General features: G+C 40.0%; 1 protein-coding gene across 2 annotated transcripts in view; it reads right to left on the bottom strand.

Annotated features, from left to right (window-relative positions):
- Positions 1 to 22,435, bottom strand: part of samd12 (sterile alpha motif domain containing 12) — a 76,660-nt gene that overhangs the window by 29,412 nt on the left and 24,813 nt on the right. The window lies entirely within an intron of this gene.

Here is a 22,435-nt window from a genome sequence, read left to right as displayed (position 1 = left end):
ATCGCATGTTCGCAGTGGCTGACGCCATTTTGGTTATACGTGCCTGTAAAGAAAAAGAAAAGAGAGAAAACTTGAATGGACAGATAGGCCAGGTTTTTTTTCTGTGTGGATATTCTTCTGAATTGGATTCCTTTAATCGATGGCGAGCCTCCCACCTTGATGCGGAAAGTATAACGGACCTGGAGTAAAGGACACTTCTTATTTTATCATTTCTATCCAGACAAGTAAGAGAATTCATTCACAGAGACTGATTTTTTTACTTTACGGGACTGAAATGATTCAGGAACACATCTAAAGGAGTTAAGACTGATCCGTTTTCTTATTGGAAAAAATATTATTTTTTGAGCTTGAAACTGAATTCGGTGTGGGTAACATACATTACTGATTTAATGTTTTTTTTTCATTGTGTTCACTTGATTGCAGTGATTGTGATTGTAATTACTATTAGAGGGTGCACCCAAGGTATGTTTATATATATATAGTTATTGTGTCTTCTCTGATCATTGTTGATATGTTTAAGTGAAGAAAAATAAGGAAGAAAAGAAACACTAAAAACTCAAAGTAAAGGGAACTTTTATGGTTAAACTTACTTTCTGCCTCTGTCTATTACTCAACACCACTACCACCTCCTTTTGCGTACCTTGTAGTTTTCTGATAATATTGTCTGGTCCAATAGTAAGTGAGTAAAGACCTGCTACACGTTCAACGGTCATCAGCATCGTAAATCCTCCAAAGTTTTTTTTATATTTTCATAAAAAAAATGTATGTACGTTTATAACACTATACTTTGTATTATATTACCTTTGCATCAACTTACAAAAAAATAGTTAACGCTAATGCAAGGGTGGGTGTTTTTTCTATGGAAGTCACTGTAAATTTGACATCATTCTCTCTTTTGACTGCCGTTATCACTCTCTCTATTACGTTTTGTTGTGAAAACATCATCGTTGTTTCTTTTGCTACTTGAGCAAATGAGAATGCAAAAAATATATTTGTGGTAGTCTCCCATTCACCGCTATAGAAGTTTACCCAACTATGACAACTTCCACTGCTAAGAAACCCAGAAACGTGAAAAAGGTCCATTGACGATTGGCTCGTTTTACTGGAAGGTGGGACTTCCTTCGCTAGAGCGGCATTACTGAGCATTGCATTTCTCCCCATTCATTGTAATGGCAGTGGCACATCTTGTTAATATCTTGTATATTTGGTACAGTTCACTCATTTTCAAAGAGTAGATTATACAGTTTAGGAAAACACTGGGAAATCTTTTTGTTGATGCTCATAACCAAATTTGCATGTATTTTATTGGTTTTCCATCTTTAAGTTGGACATTCACATACTTTGCCCTCAGAACATAAAATCAGATCAACTACTTATTATGTGTTGTTTTCCATTCATTCTCTGAAAGGTTGTTTCTGAGCAGGTGGTTTTAAGAGAACCTTCAGCTCACCTTCTTGAAATTCACAAAATTGAATCTCGAATCTTTGGTACGACAATGTACATACTGAGCCGCCCGGACACCATAAAATTACCCATTACCCATCTGTGCCACTCCACCAGCGTCTCTGGGGACCCCCGGCAGCAGATGTGGCGTAAAACTCCATTGTAACTGCAAAAATAAAGTCAAAGGGAAGAGAGATTTTGCCTGCAGCCTGTTTTTCTAAATCAGGTGCTACACTGAGGGGAATCTGACTCCAGATCAGCAGTACGGTTTCAAAACTCATTCAGAATAGAGGACTGTTTCAGTGAACTTTAGCCTCCATTTGGTTTGTACAAAGACGAGTAGCTCTTGTTATAGAATGATCTGCCCTCTGCTGTCGACCTGTACATGAATCAGCCAAGCCGAAACAAACCAGAACAGAGACGGCTCTGTATAGTTTGCTGAAAATGGACTGCCTGTAAATATCGGTTTCTACTTAACAATACAACAAGAATTAAGAGGAACATCTGTGGACACTTAAACAAAACATGACTGAGAACTTAGTAATATTTCCTAAACTATGAAAAAACAACATATTTCTCACAACCGTTTAGTAATGCAGTGCAAGCAAAGATACTGTAGATATTTACCCCATAACAAATAAGAAATACTGCAAAAACAAAATTCTGTTAATATTTCCATAACTTTTCATTAAAACAGCCGCAGCAGGACTACGCTGTACTCTCAACTTGCATCCGTCTCCATTGTATTCCCGAAATAACTCCGCAACAATTGTATCTCCATCCGTACTGACTGACAGCCGCAGCACATCTAGTCCGCACTATTCTTCTCTTCCTCCACTCTGTATTGTTACTCAAGTTCTCCGCCTGTCATTCGTTTTCAATAAGGTAGCGCTAATACAATTTCTGGGGGTCACTTCTTTGGCATGCTGCCACTGACAGGTGGACCCATCAGTTGAAATGGCAGGGGACCGGGGCCCAATATTTTTGTCAGATGCATTGTAATTGTGAGGGGCAGCGCAGATGAACCGGCTGGTCGGGATATTGCTTTGTATTTCCCCAGAGCCCTTGCCGCCTTCTCTTGTCTTGCCACTTTTTTGTTGTGGTGAAGAGAGAGAGAGAAAGGCCACAGGTAGGACCATGGTTCACAAAGCTAACATTAAATGTGGATACATAAACAACAAAGTAACAGAATAATGTTGTCACGGTACCATAAACATACCTTACGATACCATACCTGCTGAAGTATCATGATACGAAGTAGTTTTAAGATGCTATGCCATGTTCATAATTGAAATAAACAAAATACACCAAATTTCCTTAATACACAGTTTTAAATGAAACATTTTGTATTTACTATGGTAAACTGTATTATACTGTACACAACAATATTTTGTAGTAATAACTATAGTAATCGGATCAATTGTATCAAATACAGTAATATACTTTAATATTTACAAGGGTAAGACTAAAAAACACTAGCATCTAGGAATTTTAGTCAAGTTCACTGTAGTAAATACTAAAGTACACTAGAATATTTTTTGTGTGGGACTAATTCAAATGTGTCAGGGGAATCGGCCGGGGGGAGCTGTCGTCAAGAGCATTAGCTCCGAGAACCAAGTCCGGTTGGGCCAGTATGGAGCAACTAGTACACTTGATGCTCCTCTTCCCTGACCTTGCACAGGGTCTGAGCAATGAGGCTCACTGGGGGAAGGCATACTTCCGCTTGTCCCACGGCCAGCTGTGCGCTAGAGCATCCGTGCCGAGGGGGGCCTCGGATGGGAGTACCCTAGCGGGCAATGGGTGGTGTCCAGGGAGGCAAACAGGTCTACCTGAGTCCGCCCGAACTGTACCCAATGAGCTGGACTGCGAGGGGGTGGAGTCACCACTCTCCGCGAGGCGTCAACTGACGAGAGAGCGCATCGGCTGTCTGGTTCAGGTCGCCTGGGATATGTGTGGCTCGCAGGGATCTGCTCACCTGTGGACTCCACAGGAGGAGGCGTCGGGCGAGTCGTGTTAGCTGCCGCGAGCGAACGCCACCCTGGCGGTTGAATATGCTACGGAAGTTGTGCTGTCCGACCGGACCAGCACGTGCTTGTCCTGCATGGGAGGTTGTAGCCCCTTCAGTGCGGGTATACCATCCAACAACTCTAGGTAGTTGATATGCCTGCGCAGGTGGGGGCCCGTCCATCGCCCCGACACTGCATGCCCGTTGCACATGGCACCCCAACCCTGCAGGGAGGCGGCTGTCGTCACCACGACATGCCTCGTGACCTGCCCGAGAGGGACCCCCGTGTAGAAAGGTCATTGAAGACCAAGGGGTTAGGGTGCTCGGCAGAGAGGCGTAATCACCATCCGCCTGCTGCCGGTGTGCCACGCTCTCCAGGGAACTCGACTCTGTAGCCAGTGTTGGAGCGGTCTCATGTGCATCAACCCGAGGGGTATCACCACCTGCCGAGGATGCCATGTGCCCAGGAGCCTCTGAATTGTTTCAGGGGGACCGCTGACTGCTTGAAATATTCCAGGCAGTTCAACACTGACTGAGCCGTTTCTGTAGTCAGTCGCGCTGTAATGGAGACAGAGTTGAGTTCCATACCAAGAAAGAGGATGCTCTGCACAGGGGAGAGCTTGCTCTTTTCTCGGTTGACCTGTGGTCCAATCGATCTAGGTGCCGAAGCACTAGGTCCCTGTGTGTACATAACAGATCTCGCGAGTGTGTCAAATGAGCCAGTTGTCGAGATAGTTTATTCCACGATCTTCGTGAAGACTCTGGGGACAGGGACAGACCGAAAGGGAGGATCTGTACTAATATGCCTGACCCTCGAAAGCGAACCGTAGGAACGGGCGATGACGAGGGAGAATGAGACATGAAAGTAAGCGTCCTTAGGTCGATTGCCATGAACCAATCTTGACATCTGATAGATGCCAGGTGCGCTTCTGCGTGACATCCTGAACGGCAGCTTGAGTAGGTGCCTGTTCAGGGTACGCAGATCTAGCAACCCCCTTTTTGGGGACGATGAAGTACGGGCTGTAAAACCCGTTGAACATCTCGGCTAGAGGGACGACCATGATCGCTTCCTCACCAGAGGGGTGGCGACCTCGGCCCGAAGCACGGGAGCATCCTTGCCTCTGCCTGAGGTTTGGAGGATGCCCGAAACTTGGGCGGGCTCTGGAGTTGGACCCGTAGCCGAGACGGATCGTATCCCGTAGTCACCGTGACGGTTTGGGAAGCTCTTGTCAGGCTCCCAGGGACTGAGACAGGGAGGCTAGGGGTACGTTCTGCTTCATCGACCTCCCGGGGGGTGGTTCGATGGCTGGCAGTGTGGATCCCTGAGAGAGGAGGGCCCCCAGAGAGGAGATCGGCTCTGCTGTTTTACCTGCCTGGCGATGATGTAGCACAACGCACCATCGATTGAGTGCGGGCAGGACGTATCCACAAGGGCTGCCCCAGCATACTGGAAGCAGACCTCGTGTCCGTCCCCCTCCTTGATGAGTGTGTTGCACCGACGAGAACAGCGGGACATGCCACGCTGGAGAAATTTGCTCTTTTAGAGAAAAAACTCAAACACTTCTGGAACCGCCGAGACGCCCAGGGGAAGTCGCTGCAGGAAGGGACAGTCCGCTGCACCACGTCGTAGAACCGGCAGTCTTGTAGTTGCTATCTTGTAGTGAAGTCTGTTGATCATGAGCGAAGGCTCCGAAGAACAAAAGGTGAATGAATAAGGCACGCTGTCTCCCTTTCATACCCGGATATCCGGGGGCGGAGTCCAGCATGCAAATTTCATTCGCCAATTTCAATGGCCTTTTCTAAGAAGTCGGAAGCGATTGGTTCTCAGGGACGAACCCCATCTGTCGGCTCGACACAACGTCAAGAGACCGACAGAAAGGGAACAGGAGATATACAGAAAGCCTTTCATTTTATTTTTAGAAGTATTATTTTTATTTTTTATATTGTTTAAACAAATAAGGGCATCCCAAAATTGGTCAGGTTTAGCTTATGTTTCACACATTTCTTTAAAGTATGAACGCACACACATATTTATGAGCCTTAAGTTGCCACATTTCCCCCACAGTCCCAAATCCACACGTTCCACTTTAATCCAAATTCTAATTTCAAGAACAACAGTATTCACAGATAAGGTGGGAATGTTGTGTGCCTGGTTGGAAACACGCATGATAATCTTGGGTGCAGTGGCTGTACTGTAACTACCTCAAATCCCTTATCCTTTCTTCTTCAGTCCTCTCTTTCCTTCTTTTACCTCTCTCACCCTTCTTCAATCCAAAAGAGCCATGCTCCCCATTAACTCTCTTCAACAGGAGCTCTGGAGTAGAGCACACCATTAAACACAGGCCCCTTTTAGTCAATGGGATTAAAAGGGAAAGCACAAGTGTGTGAGGAGGGATGCTTTGGAAAGTGCTGGAATAAAGTCAACACTCATATCTGGTGAAGAGAGACTAAAGTGAGAGAGATAAAACTATAAGGAGAGAGAGGAGTTTAAGAGTGCTTTTTAATGATATCTTATATTTGAAGCGTGTAATTCCCGTGACATTGAATGGAATTGCAAACATTATTATAGTTTTAAAAACAAGCACATTGGTTGAGAAGGTGCCGCTTTGAAATGAAACTAAAACAGTTGATTTAATAGTGCATATTTAATGTATATTGCATTTTTTCTCCCCAAAATGACAATTATACCACACACAAGAAAGTCCAATAGGTTACAAAATCATGAGTAATAGGTCACCTAAAACTAAAAATGTATTTTTTCACCCTCATGTCTTTCAAAACTGTATATGATTCTTTATTTTATCTCAAAAGAAGATATTTTGAGAAATGTATCTATGATTTTGTGTCCGTACAATGGTAGTCCGTGTTGTTTTGTTACAAACATTCTTCAAAATATCTTCTTTTGTGTTCTACAGAAGAAAGAAAGTCATCTACTGTATATATTTCTTCTTTCTCTATTTTAAAGGTCTGTAACTGCCTAGAGGAGACAGCATGGCTGGACACACAACACTTTAACTCTAGGTGGTTTTGGATTCCTTCCCACAATCCCATCCTTCACTAAAGCCCTATGAAGTTTTTAACATTAGGGCCCCATGAAAAGCTCTCAAATTTCCTGCTGTTAAAGTGCTTGACCAAAAAACAAATGACAACACAAGCGCCTAACCAACATTGCAGGAGATGAAGACAAAGAACGACATATTCAGGCTCTGTTCCTGATAAGACGTTGAAGATGACAAATGGCCCTACATTTAGCGTTAAGGAGGTAAGCTGCTCTGAGCCTGTTCCAGCCGTGGACGGATCTGTTGTTAAATTCTACGCTCTGAATTCTCATGCTTCAATGCAGAAAAATGGGGCGCGCATTGTGAAAATGCATGGGGTTAATTAAGATGAAGTGGAGCGTACATCTGTCTGACGTTTCGCTGGCAACAGGGGGGCGCCTGTCGGCGCGGTAACACTTGGTGATTGGATGTCAGGGGGACGATAACGTTCTGATAAGATATATTCGTTGTCTACACTAACTATGTTAGCACTGGTCTTTGTCAATATAAAGACCATCTGTTCACTATATTCGTTTTTGGAAAAGTTGATCATGTAGCTCAACTAGCAAACATGTCACATGTATCAAAGTCATTAGTATCCCAACATGCATTGCAAGAGTGCCCTTGCTGATTCCCTTGATATTTACATTTACGCATTTGGCAGACGCTTTTATCCAAAGCAACTTACATTGCATTGTCCTATACATTTGTTTCTAAGTATGTGCAATCCCCTGGGATCGAACCCACAACCTTGGCGTTGTTAACGCCATGCTCTTACCACTAAACTACGGATTATGGATTGAGACAAGACATTATCTTATCCCCCGAATGATGCAAATCAATTTTATTTGTCTCTGCTGAATATAAGACGGAAGTGTGAATAATACGAGCAATATGAATATGCAATTTTAATAAGCCCCACATTGTTCAATGCAACATAGTGGTTATTTTATCTATGTGTTTACTTTCATGTGTAAGCAGCACACACACTAAACGCAATGCGGCATGAGGTGTTTTGTGCTTTCTTGGCAGACACAAACGCAAAACAAATAGAGTGAAAGAAGGAAGGAAAGAAAGAGAGAGAGAAAGGATCTTGTTGCAGTGACGTTCATGCAGGGATCTGATTAAGGATTGTGACAGCAGCGATGAGACACACTTGAGTTAAAGAACCCTTATCAGTGCAAAGCAGAGGAGTGTGTGCTGGACTTCGAAAATGAGGTGACAAAGTCTCCTCGCTGTGTTTGGCCTGCTTTGGTCCCATATAAATTCATGTTTCATTTGATTTACACAGTTTAAAGTTTCTGAGGTCAAGTCTTATTCAAGTTGATGCTTTTTTAGATTGCACAATGAAACACTACACAAAACTTGCACCTGAATACATTAATATGTCACACATTAAAGGAGTCATGAATTAAGACATCAATTTTAACCCGAGCTTATGTTATGTAAGAGGGAATCGTATTCAAGCGAACATCCTGTAAGTGTCAGAACTGAAAACGCTCTTGTTACTGAAATTACAACTGTTAATGACACCAGGCCCAGTGAACGCCAGGTCCTGGAATGCACCTATATATGACGTCATAGATAGGTTGAACACTGCCTCCACAAAAGAATATCAATGACTACTTCTCTAGCCCCGCCCACCGGTTCGCACATGACAGTACTGAAGTAACACAAGTTGCGCGGAACCAGATAAAGAGAGCAAGCAATAAACATGTCAGTGATCTTAAAGGGGTGGTGCAATGGTGTGTCATGCAATCTGACTTCTTTACAATGTTAAACGTGCTGTCTTCTCATGCTTAACATGGTCAACTTGTCAAAAAACGAGTTGGGCGTATTACGTAGTATTTCTGTGCTCGATACACTCCCCCATCGATCAAACAGGTTTCGGAAAGTTTTTTAGAACATAAAATTTTTTTTAGAACAATTTTTCTTAGTCCCTTATTGGACAATTCTCCCGGAAAAGCACGCGGCAGCAAGGAGAGCAGGAGAAGGAGCATGCGCAGACGTCACTTTCACTTGTGTGCAGGAGAGAGAGCGAGCATACGTTCACGAAGTTCAGGTGTTTGTTTGTTCACTGCATTTGGGAGATGAATGTTATATAAATGGTGGATATAACGCTGGATTTGGAGACCGTTTGAAACTGATACTGTATATGGAGCCGTCCCAGCGCTAAAAGATGCCGTACATGAACCGCATGCGGTGAGTGAAAATGATGTCTGTGTTTTGTTGGCAATGGGTGTGCACATGCTTTAGTTCAGCCTACCCCTCCCCCCCGCATGCGCCGTATGCTTTCGGAAATAATCGTACAACTGTATCTATCTTTTATAAATGTGATCAAACTAAATACTCTTTGAAAATAGGAAGTATGCAATACTACTCTATAGGTACTCGAGATTAATATGAGATTGGCAAAAACCGCGTGTGTTAGGGCCGCTTTAATCCCATGTGAATCGGCTATGTCTGTAATTTGTAAAGTAAAAATTCCCCCACAAATTACTTACCATATTTTGATGAACACTGAGGTGATAATATTAGTCCCGTGCGAATCGGCATCTCTGTGATTTGGCGGGCTCATATATCATTTTTCAAGGTTTTCGTTTGCGAATAATGGAGGTGAAGTGTTTTTCTTCAAATTTTGAAGTGTTTTGATATTGTTTCGGGTGCTGGGTCATATCCATACCTGCCAACACTGTCATTTTGGCCAGGGGTCTCCCGTTTGTTTATTTATCATGGAAACTCCCGTAACATTTGAGACCCGCGATCGCGGTGTCTCAAATGCTGACAGGTACGGTCATACAGTATATCATTAAACACCATACAACTATAGGCTATACAAACTATACGCAAAGCCTTGTCATCACATCCGGGAAATAAGTCAGTAAATTTGAGTAAAATCACAGGCTTCACTTATCCCGTGCGAATGCGCCACATGAAATACAGATGTGGGGAGGTAATTTCTAAATCACACGAGGTCCCCAGATAATACTAATCCTGTGCGAGTGGTGCTAATGTGTAACCTAACGTTACGTCTCTAACCATATTCACAGAAGGCTCCAAATAAGTTTACTACGCAAACTGCTATCTAATCATAAAAACCATTAAAACCGAGCGTTTGTCGAGCCGGCCTCAAAACCCGGGTAGAAAATAGCCTATTTCTTATTGATTTTGATGTTTCTAAATGTAAAAACCGCGCGAACGTCATAAGTAGACCTCATACAACAGTATAAAACAATAAAGAAGGTCAGTTCATGACACCTTTAATCCGTTAATATACGCAACTTAATTATTGCTTAAAAGTTTTAAAACATATGTGACCCTGGACCACAAAACAAGTCATAAGGGTCAATTCTTTTGCTATTGAGATTTATACATATGAATAGATAAGCTTTCCATTAATGTATGGTTTGTTGGAATAGGACAATATTTGACAGAGATACAACTATTTGAAAATCTGGAATCTAAGGGTGCAAAAAATTTAAACATTGAGAAAATTGCCTTTAAAAGTTGTCAATCAGAAGCACTGTAGCATGTAGCATAAGTGTAGTTAGTCATCTAACAGCAATGTGAAAGACTGACAGCATGACAACACAAAGACTGTGATTAAAATAAAGGTTATAACATGAAAAAATAAATTTGAACTTTATATTTTTATTTGAAATATTTTGAAATTTGGTAGAAATATTGTTACTAGTTCACAAAATAAAACAAAAATGATCATTTTACCTAAACACATACCTATAAATAACAGATTTTATGAAATTAATTTATGATTTTAATTTATGATTTTTTTCCACAGCTGTAGTATATACTGTCTTAAGTCTTCAAATAACAAAGTTATACTTTATTGTCCACTGAAAACTAACTTTGTCTTGAAAAAGATTTGATGAGTAAAAATGAGCTCACATCTCAGACACACAAATACTCAACTGTGTTTCTTTAGTTACAGAAAGCTAAGAATGAGTCTTTGATTGAATAGTCCCCAAAGCTGAAATGTGAATTGCTCAGAAGTCTGCAGTCTCAAAAGAGTCCCAGATACATTGTACATTTTCTTTAAATACAGACAGCTTTGTTATGAATCACTGCCCCGAGTGTGACAAATGACTATGAAAGGCACCATCACAATAAAACCAGCAAGTGAGACACACTCCAAACTGAAGTGTGCAACACACTCGCACTGGCCTGCATTCATAAGCAACAATGTAATTATGTGAACGTAGGGGGTAAATAAACCAGGCTGGGTTTATATCACTGTTCTCTGTAATTGATTCGGTAGAGCTGCTTTGTTGCTAATGGCCACGGGATACATCTTTGACCTGTACTGAATAAAAGCGGGGAGGGTAGCTAGGCACGACGGGGGTAGTTTGATTTGATTTGTCGGGGCGGCGAAACGCCTGGCGCAGCTCTACTTAATCACATGGCTTAATTAAAAACCACCAGCGTGCGGCCTCGGACGGACGACTCCCCTGCCACATGCAAATACTGCATCGCCACCTGTCCAAACCACATCTTTAAAAAAGAAAAAACACACGCCGGTCATAATTAAGCGTAAAATTGGCCTAATAACAGACATGTCACGGATGAGCGTCCAATCAGAAATTATAATATGGCAGACCGTGCCAAATCAGATAGGCGTTGGAAATGAAGTGGTCAGGGCGGCAGTAAAACATAACAGACACTTGCAGTTCATGAAGGCTGACAGAGGAGTTTCGGGTGTGCACCTGCAGAAGTTTGGGCTTATGAATTTTGAAACCCAGTTTGATGGTTTTAATTCATAACCATATAAATTCTGCCAAGTACATCAAAACATGATTAATCAATTCTATTACATTCACTTCTTGTTGTTATTCTAGTGCTGGCAGGTTTAGTTGATTTACAGCAGACTTGTGCCATTAAAACCATCATGGGCCATAAATTTGCACATGCAGTAAACACAGTACGCTGCAGTAACAAGAGACATATAACAACATCATGTTGATGCAGCAAACACAATGTGAGAATAGAAAATATTAAAATAAAAACACTGCCTGTTTTTATGCATCCAGTATGCATGAAAACAACCGCCTTGACACCAAACTGTAAATAACACACCATTAATTCTGTTATGACAGCTAAGCAATGTTTTTTTAAACAATACAATTTTGCCGTGCCAGATGCTGGCAACTGTTAGACATGCTACAGCGTTGAGTAATATTGCAGTAATATTAACAAAAGCTTCTCATACAGTTTAAATGTACAGCAGCACATCTGGGGACAGTTGTGTTATTTAGATTAACACCTGCAGACCGCATACAGTCGTATGTAGCACTTATTGTACTTTTGCCTCCTTATGACAAATCGTTTTTTTATGCAAATCGCTTTGAATAAAAGCGTCTGCTAAATGCCTAAATGTAAATGTAAATACAGTGCCATCGCTGATGACCTGATGGGATTTACACGCAAAACAATTGCACGTCCACAATTTGAAATCTGACCTATATGATTTTGCACAACTTCTTGAAATAAGGGGCAAAAAGCACCTTTTTAATCATTCCACAAAATAAAAAAGGCCCCAGGTGCACGCAATGAAAAATCAACATCAAATATACAAAGAAATCTGCTACTTTTCAAGTGTTTTTTGTAAATCGCTTTATCCAGACCAAGCTCGAAACCCCTAAATGAAAAATAACAAAATGTTGGACATTTTATTTCATTTATACCCTCAGACATTTTTTCCTGTTAGTTCTTGGCCAGAATGAGTTAATGTGGACCAGACCTTGTACCATTTAGTCTTGCCACAAGATAAAAATCAAATAAAACAAAATCAAATAAAATTGACTTAAATTTTGAGCTGTCGGGCCGAATGGAAAATCAGTCAGTTTGATGTCAGACTTCAACACACGTACAGGTACATTAAGTATGTAAAACAGCCTGCAATATTAGGTTTCAAACGGCTAGAGAAAGTTGTGCAAAAGTGGCCCTAAATTTCTCTCTACCTTAACAAATCAGAACACAAATCTTCGCAGAGTAATAACAGAGTAGACACACACCTTGCAACTGAGGTAAATCTACTGATCGCGACTGGAGGCGGGCTAATGATCAATCTATCACGGCTTTATTGGCACACCATTGGTTGAAACGAGGCGCCATCTGTGTTCCTCCATCTGGCTTCTGTCAGAACAGGTGACGGCTGCATCGCTCCTTCTGGTTCTCATCGTCTTGCTCTCAGCCAGAATCTAACATCTCAACGCTAATAGGCCCGTAAAATATGAGCGTCTCTTGCCATGGTTAGCCCACGCTCAGTTTGGACAGATCACTCGATGAGGAAACATCTGAGGTGGAAAGAGGATGCAGAGAACTTGTTGTCTTCCGCGCTCACGCATGGCCGGTTGTGGCTGGTTTTTCATTATCAGGAAATCAAACAGGATAAGAGGGAGGTGAGCAATTAATACGGCTAATTACATTATGGGGATGATGACAATATGAAGTGATGCTACAGATTTAATTACGTCGGATGTGGGAAATTACTTCTCGAGATACTGTACATACTACTTCAAGTGAACGTTTATCATCTGTGGGTGCTGATATGTTTGTGACATCATTCACTCACATTTCACTCCGTTTCCCAAACAAAAAATTATATTGTCAAATAGGAAGTCAGACGCTAGCAGGTGAATGAGAGCGAACAGAACACAGCATTAGAGGAAGGTGTGCATATAGAGCAGAAACACAAAGACTTCATGTATCAAAGCACCGCAGAAGATCAACCAAACAGAATATCATAAAGGGGCCTTTCAACCAAGTGACTTTAATCTTCTCACAATGTTACCATCAAACTGAAAGTAAGTGTCATAAAGGGGCCCAGGGGCTTAATAACTACCCCTGTGAAGAGCGTAAATCTTTAATAGGGGGCAAACTAAGCCTGCAGCTACTCTGATACATAAACTCCAATGTACTAGAGGAGTAGGTGCAGGGCACAAACAACTTGACATTCACAAAATGTACCACAGTGCATTGGTTACTTACAAATAAGTCTCATCAGTAGCCGTCCTTTAGGCAGTCTTTGTCCGTAAATATTTATATTCTGATTTCTATCAAGTGCCATACTGATTTAAACCAACTGAGTCTGTGCGATTCGGTGAGGCTCTGACACGCTGCGGCTGATGTAAGCCGGAGCTCATAATAATTTGATCACAGCTGGGACTTATTGCACATTTACACAGAGGCTGGTTTGAGAAAAGCAAGGAAAAACATGAGGTAAAACACACTGTTTAAGTTTTTTTTATAATGTAACACTGAACATGACATTGTATTCATATTTTTAATATGTACTTTTTTTGCTAAAACTCAACATTAACCATTAAGAAATTGATAATTGATTTAACCCTTTCATGCATAAATATATTTTTTACACATGTACACATATTTTCCACATACAGTGGCTTGTCACTAAAACTATTAACACATTCCTATAAAATTAAATAAAACATCAGCCTAAAAATAATGTGTAAAATATAAATGAATACATTTAAATTAAAGTGAATGAAAATTAGAATTTTTGAGTTGGCAATAAAATCAAATAAGTTGAGGGACTCAAATTATTAACTAAAAATAAATGAAAACTAAACTAAAATTAAAACTGAAATAAAAACTATTCTTATAGAGCAATATAAAAAGAATAATAAAATGACAAAAGCTGGTTTTGACGAAATTGATAAAAATCATCATCAAGCAAACTAGAAATATAAAAAGAAAAGCTATTTAAAAATACTTCTACAATAAGCTACAATAAAACTGAAAACTGCTATAAAACTGTTCACTACATTGACATCTATGCATGAAAGGGTTAAAGTCAACATAAAGAGTATTTGCACTACAGAAAGTGAAGTTGGAGAACAAATGTATTCATTAATAAAAAATATATTCAGGTTAGGTGGAAAAATAAAAGTGCTTGTTGACATCACAATGAAATCTAACGTTTTTGCTTTGGAATAATATGTGCTGATAAATGTATGTGGAGCGGGTTACCATGGCCCCGCCTTAAAAATCTAAATGTAAGTTTGTGCATGCCTGCAGGCCAGTACTGTCATGACTTACTAATAAGGAAACAAACTAACATTCATTTTTGAAGATTGAACAGATCATATATCTATTAGTTGACTTCATACAATCTGTCCATTTTTCCCCAACTGCAGACAATCACTTCTCATCATGCTCATCCAGAAAGAGACGTTTTGACAGACAGTTAAATGTATAATAGCATCAATTACAGCTAATGATGGATTGTTGAGCAGACTTGGAGAATGTAGCAGCAATTCTTCAGAGAAAAGCGAATGTATGGATGAAAAAAGTAAGTGTGTGTGTTTTGGCACAGCAGGGAGAAAACGTTCAATAGTGCAGTGAAAAGCAACAATCAGGCTCATTGAAAAACGAGAGGTGGAGACCCTGGGTCGACCGAGAGGGAAAATTAGGTGTATTTGTCAAAACAACCTTGGGGTGAAAATGTGTCATAATTAAAGCCATTTATCCAGCGAAGCCAAACTGATGTTTGTGTGGTTTGGAGAGGTCACTGTTTCACAGGCAGAGCGAGTAGAGCTAAGCTCTTGTGGCATATAGTGCGGTTACTTTTCAGGCGTAGTCTGAAGTGCACTTTGGATGAAAGGCTGTACGGGATGTAAAGGTAAATCGTCAAGGCTGAATCTGTCAAATAAAGAAAGGAAAACTGAGCACCTGCCCGCTGAATCAAACTTCAGACCTTGTAATTCTAGACTGGATTTCAAAGGTTTCCAAAGGGGACTTACTGCACCCTGTCACAGCTAATAAAAGCTGACACAAAACATTAAAGAAAACCTAGATTTATGAATTTAGATTTCTGAAAGAACTGTGACATACCGTTTTCGTCAAAACTCTAGACGTTACTGTAATGCGCACACCTCTCTCACACTGACCTTACATTTACTTTCTATGTAAAACAAAATATAAAATAAATATCTCATTTATAAAATAATTCACAAAAATACAATGGACCTACTGTATAAGCTTGTTTACATGACTATTTATTTGGGAGATTCCATTATTTTAATATTTTAATCATGACTGTCAAACGATTAATTGCGCTTAATCGCATCCAGAATAAAAGTTTGTGTTAACATAATATATGTCTGTATACAGTACATATTAATTTTGTATTCATAAATGCATACACATACATGTATATAGCTTCAAGAAATATTTATATGTATTTATTTTACCAATATTTAAATGACAAATAAATGTTTATTAATGGATATATCTTTCTTAAATATATGCACGTATGTGTACAGTACAAAATGAATATGCACAGTACACAGACACATTTTATGTAAACACAAACTTTTATTCTGGATGCAATTAATCACGATTAATCATTTGACAGCCCTAATTGTAATCACGTTCAGTTTCTGCTGTGTCATGATGGGTAGCCACACCCATTCTCAAATCTCATTGGTCTAAATGCTTTTCATTATTTCTCATTAAACAGCAATAAAATGTCAAAATACCCAAAACCATTTTAGTTCAAAGCACACTATATCGTAATAACGTGATTTGATCTGAACTAAATAACAACAACAGCGGTAAACCACGTTTGTTTTACTTGTCTTTTGACACTTCAGGTCAATGACGTCTGACATAAAATACTCCGTACCAAAGGGCACTATCAAAACAGCAGCATCAAAGAGCTCCCGCAACTCTGACCTGGTCTAAACGCTAAGCAGCAATGAAAAAAACTATAAATATCTCATTAACAGCCCTCAGTAGTGCAGGGCAGAGCACGGAACAGCCTTTTCAGCTTTAATGCCCACAATATTGATCTTCCTGGTGAGGTCCACGGCCTATTGCTGGGAAAGCAACTGCATGGCAATGGCCAGTGTGTATATGTGCGCTGCAGTGTGTGTTTGTGCGTATGTAAGTGTGAGTGTAGATCTGAGAGCATCTTGGCGTCGGGCGGCCGGAGAGCTCAGTGGTTTTGCTCTGCTGATGGGCGGGTGCAGACAATGCGGAACCGGCCCGATGTCTTTTTAATGGCACCGCTGCTCTCTGGAAACCGATGCACGAGACTCCGCGCTGTGAAACTCAAACCTCCGACCAGTTTATTTCAGATTCCCAATCCTGCCAATGCTACAATGCTCTTTTTAGTGAGCTGATGGCTACACCTGCCAGACCTCCAGGGTAAACTGTCCATTTGGCTTAGGTTCATCAGTATAGAGAGGTTTGTAATATTGTAATAATAATATGCATATATTTTGCATAAAAAGAAGTTTGTAATAGCTCAGAGGCAAATCTGTCTATTCAAAACTGGGCAAAACATGGTCTGGTGCCAGCACGTGAGAGAGCGAGTTGGGGCCACGGTGACGATGTGGCCCTTTGCAGTATAAGCCTAGTGGCTGATATACATTAATATACAGACAAAAATAACAATGTTAATTTAATAAGAATATTTAGAAAACAATACAAATATTTTAAATAGAAATATAATATAAATTTGCTAATGATAATAATTTATTTATTCGTTTTTCTTCTGTCACATTAAAAACTATGTTCCTAAAATACCCATTTCTAATATTTGTGGCAGTGCAAACACTGAAAGCGCAAGTGAAAAACTGAATGCTTGACTTTTATTATCTCTGGGTGTGTTGGTTATATGTTCTGTACGTGTGTGCACCTGCGCGTGCATGTCCCATCCATTCCCGTCTTAATCTCTGTAACATCAGCAACATGTACCACATGCTTCATCGGTTCTGCTTCTGCTGTCCTTGAAACACAAACATGCACACACATCTCGGTCTTTTTATTAGGTATATGATGCTGCAACAGACCTCTCTCTGACCTCCCCATTCTCAGCCCACAGTGTGCAGCGCTGCAAGACGCCATGAAGAGGAAAGTAAAATGGCAGAGATTAGCCCTGCAGTTCTCATACAAAACACCAAAGTCTGAAGCAGAAACGTAAGTAGGGAGCTCATGGGTATTTAAACCTGAAGTGGGTGGTAGTTGGTGAAAACAGGTAAAAACAATAATGAGGTGTTCAGTTTCAATAAAGACCGTCACATTTGAATGAAAAGTGATGGCCGATCAAAGAAATGAACAAGGTCTCTCTTGCTGGCGGTTGGGTTGTGCTGGTCGAAGATGGTCTGCAATCGTAAAGCTAGCTACAGTTCCAGCTCAAGATAGATTTTTTTTCAACAGGGTCTGACCTTCCTTGACCCTGTACAGCTATTAGTTTGATGAAAACCAATCCAATAGATCTGCCTGATGGCTTTATTGGCTACTTACGGAATCTATCTAACATCCTGAAGTGACTCTAAATGCCTGTTTAGCAAATAAAACTGATTTTGCGGGACCTGGATGTCTTCCACTATCTTAGTCATCAATAGATAAACATTTGTAAAGATACTTTTGTTTGTGAATACGTTCGCTTGTATTGAAAGATTCAAAACAGTTTGTATTGATCGTCTTTGAGAGTAAAAGGAAAATAACTCTCACATTGATTTTTAAAGAATCCTGTACTTTTTTGACATGCTTCAAGGTGTTATTAGCACTTTAAAGTATTGTAATCTCTCTAAAAGTGTTATTTTAACATGCCTTTGGAATTTTCTAGTATGGTTCCTTTGAAATGATCTTTGGCAGAACCAAACAAATTGAAAATATGCATAGTGAGTACATACAAAGTGCATATAAAAGGTCTATTCACATTTTGTAATCTAACAAAACAGATATCACTGGGTTTAATGCAATACGCAACCTATACGGCAATGCAGATATTACTTTCTGAAGAGAAAAAACATGGAGACCTATAATTTTATGAAATCAAGGACAGCAATGACAGTATTTATGAACTGACATCAATTCACAAGCAGTCTGTTCACGTCCTCATTTGGGATTCTCTGTATGACTTTAATGAACTCTGTCGCCTCCCTTTCTAACGATGCCCAAAACCTTCGCTTTCCAGTCAAAATGAGCCGCTAATGTGCAAACTCATACACATCCTGATTGCGACCCGATTAAACGCTATACTCAAGCAGAACCGAGGACTCTGTGACTGAATCTCAGGAATTTTCGAAGGAATAATAGGCGTGTATATTCCTTTCCTAGCTCGCACTCATTTTTTTCCAGCAAGACTTAATCACATCTTCTCAAACATGGCTCCAAAAACACATCTTCAGGGATCGTCTAGGAAGGAAATTAAAAAATGAAATTAATCTGACCTTGTGGAGGAGAGGAAGGGTTCCAAGAAGTGCTGTAAGGTAATGATACCAATCTGCACCTCTTCCTACCGAGACCCCATGAGAGAAGACCACTGAGCCTCCCCAGAGCGTGCACACACACACGCACATTCATAATACCCATCTCTCCACCACTGGCTCTTTGATTTATTAACACAACTGCTGTGATGAGGACCCCAAGACTCAGCAAAATATTCGACACTAAAACACTGATACAGACCCCCTCACCACACATATGCCATTACAACATTACCAGACATTACTTCTGTAGTGAAATGTATTTTATATATGGCAGTTATGGCTTTTTTCATTATTACAACCCCCTAAAAATTCTTATTGATATTCCAGTATAACTCAAATAATAAAGTTGTCGGTTTCCTAAAATCAATATGCAAAGATATTAAACTCTCATAATTCAGATTAAACCGTGTAAAAGCTTCATGCATTCTGCACAAAAATCTGATTTGTATTTCCACGTGACAGTTTACCCAAAAATGTTACCTAGCATCAAAAACTTGACATTTGTTTTTGTAACCTCATAACAAAAACAGAATAACCTCTGTTAAAGACAAAACTTTACAATACATCCCTCCAAAATATTCAAAGACATTAAAACTTTTAAGAGGACCCAACAATTGATATTGGTCTCTTCTGTTCTTCAGTATGATAAATGAGCTATACTGGGCTGTTATTAAGCTTCAACTTTGTAGATATGACCCCATCCAGACACCATTATGCAACAATTCATAATCTGTGCAATAACCTCTATCATTCTCTTTGTGAATGAATTTGAGGCTGATGTTTCGAACGATCGGCAAGATACAAGAAACTTGGTTGTCTGCAGTACAGTAGTCACTCTTCTCTTTTAGAGCTCCCTGACTCATAAACTAACTGAATCTTGAGAACATCTATTTTTATCAAAGGGTGTCGATGGTTTTTATCTCCCTTGAAGTGAAACATCTGATGTAGCCATGGATACAGACATAAAAGCAGCGTGTAAACACTAATGAGAAATAATTATGACCGAATGATTAGAGCTCAGTATTTCTCATTAGACTCAAGGCCCATAAACAATTGTACAACTGCTTTGTGAGCCATCTGTTCTGCTTGTTTGGTATCTATGGGTGGGAGTCATTTTGTATCGATGATTTCATTTTGATTTTGGTTCTGGTAGTGTCACGGCTGGCAGAAACCACAACTCTGATATCAGGCAGGGAAGAAAAGAAGCGTTCTCCATCGACAGATAGACGTGCAATAAACAGAAAATCTTACATTATGTTTAGTGATGTCCACATGTACAGTATGAGGTCACTGTTGCCTTATGGGTGTACTTCAAAACATACAGTACACAACCAACCAAAATGCTAATGAAGAGAAAAACTAGTACAAAAATTAGTCATTTTGGAAACATAATGAGTTTCTGTTTGGCAGATCGATTTCTTTCATTAGAAAACGAAAAAATATTTAAAAATATTTTTGAAATGAATGACAAATAATAAAGAAAGGCTGCTGATAAGAGCCCTGAATGGATGGGAACCCCTTCAATACTCTTTAAAATTTTGAAGATGCTAAATCTGACAGTTTTACATTTATTTTATTTTACTGTATTTGCAACATAGTTCCAACAGTTACAACTGTGCTACTCTATAGTTCAGATGGGTTTACTATTATACTAAAAGGCTGAAAAAATAGAAAAGAGTAAGTGTTTGCAAACCTTTGTACACAATGTAGTCTCATGAATAACTTTTATGATACCAGTGATAATATTTGGGAGTTTAACAGAAACTGTTGTATGGATAGAGTTGCATAACAATTCCTCAATTTCTGCCTCTGCATTCCACAGAAAAAACACCATATGGCATTAAACCGGCATAAGGCCGAGTAAATAATTACAGAACATCATTTTTCTTCGTTTTTCCCTTGAAGTCACATATTTCGAATTTGCTATACAAAACAATAAAAGCCATGTGCTGTGTCACGCCTCCGTCACAACAGCATGAAGCCGAAGCAACGATTTCCACCATATGGACGCTACGTGATATACGAACAATGAGTGACTGTTACTGCCCGGTTCACTGTAACTGATAAAGTCTCATGCTACAGTCATTCCCACCGGTATTCACAGTAGCCAGAATCTAATTATTTACCCTGCATGCTCCAAAGAGCCCTAAAGGTTAATTATTGTCTGTCTGCATGATACTCTAATGCCAGAGCGCAGTAAAAACTGTTAGTCCCTGCAGACAGAAGCTAATGCATAAATGTAATGTCAGCCTGCATGTATCCGAACGGCCTTTGTCACTTTCCCGGTGCACTTACAAGGAGTTCTGAATTTACATCTACTGTAGAGCTAATGGGTGACTATGAGATACAGGCCATCCACCTGTGTGTACACATGATCATATGGGGATCGTGAGGAAATGTTCTAGTTCATAAGTTCTGTGGCATGCTGGCAATTACTCCTGACATTTGTTTTAATTGAAGCTACTATAAATTGTGTGTATTTTACTGCACTGTCTGGGGCAAGGCATTCACAACATTTGGCAGACATTTTTATTTTATGAAGTTTTAATCAACATGTTTTATGAGTCTGTGCATTGTCTGGTAATCAAGTCCATAACCCTCCATTAATGCTATTGGACCCTGCATTCAATTTTGATTGGAAGTCAAACATTTGTTTTTGCGGTAATCGACAGCATGCAAACGATGCTACTGTCAAATCTTATGTTGCATTGAATCTGGATTATTCTTGTAAACTATCATGTATTAACCTTAGTCATTTGCTGCCTCACAGTTCACCTACTTATGCAACGCCCTAAAAGTATGTAGCTACTGTTTAGTGCGCAGCAAAACAGTATGCATGCACTGGGACGCACTACGTGAAACGGAAGTGGACGCTGATGCGTAGATGACGACCAGTCACAAACATTAAAATACAGCTCTTCTTCGCATTTAAGTATTTATTTATTCATTTTTTCTAATGTAAATTTTTACTGTACTCTGACATATTAATTCAGTAAAGAATCACTTATTTAATTTTAATAATGCAGTGAAGCGTTACTAAATTCCATCGAGTTGTGCATGGGTAATATCAGCCGGTTGTGTGTTCACGGATCTACACTTTGAATTCTTACCGGAAACAGTCGACCATTCAGGTACTAATTCAAAATTTTACTACTATTTAGACGGATAGTATGCTAGCATGATAGTATAAAATTGGGACGCAGGGATTGTCCTTTTTTTACTCAGGAACCAGAGCTAAATGCCACCACCGGCTTTAAGTTTGTCAGGCCCACAATTATTTTTTTAGTCTGGACAGTGACGGAATGCTGCAACGTTGACATTTGTGGTTTCATCCGGAAGTATTGTCCATCACTGCACCGTTTGCAAGCGCTGGAGAATTAAAGCTCCTGTCTGCGTCAGCGTGCTGTCCGTCCCCATGCGCGTCAGCATGCGGGGAAATCGCTTAATTTAGTCTGTATGTCAGGCGAAGATGATGAGAAACGGCGGTGGCAGCTGCGGCCTTTACCAACAATACTCTCTCTTTCTATTCCTCTGCCTCTTTCAGGGAATGCTTACTTAAGAGACAGGAAACTCGGATGTAGTGCTGTGTACTTCTATCACTCCCTGCTTTAAAAGGCCACAATAATAATCCAACAACTGACAAGCTAATCAGTAATGACCTTCACAAGTATACTAGCACAGGTGTGTGT

Source organism: Triplophysa rosa, linkage group LG16 (assembly GCF_024868665.1).
Source record: "Triplophysa rosa linkage group LG16, Trosa_1v2, whole genome shotgun sequence".
NCBI lineage: Eukaryota > Metazoa > Chordata > Actinopteri > Cypriniformes > Nemacheilidae > Triplophysa > Triplophysa rosa.
This window is presented reverse-complemented; position numbering and strand designations above follow the sequence as displayed.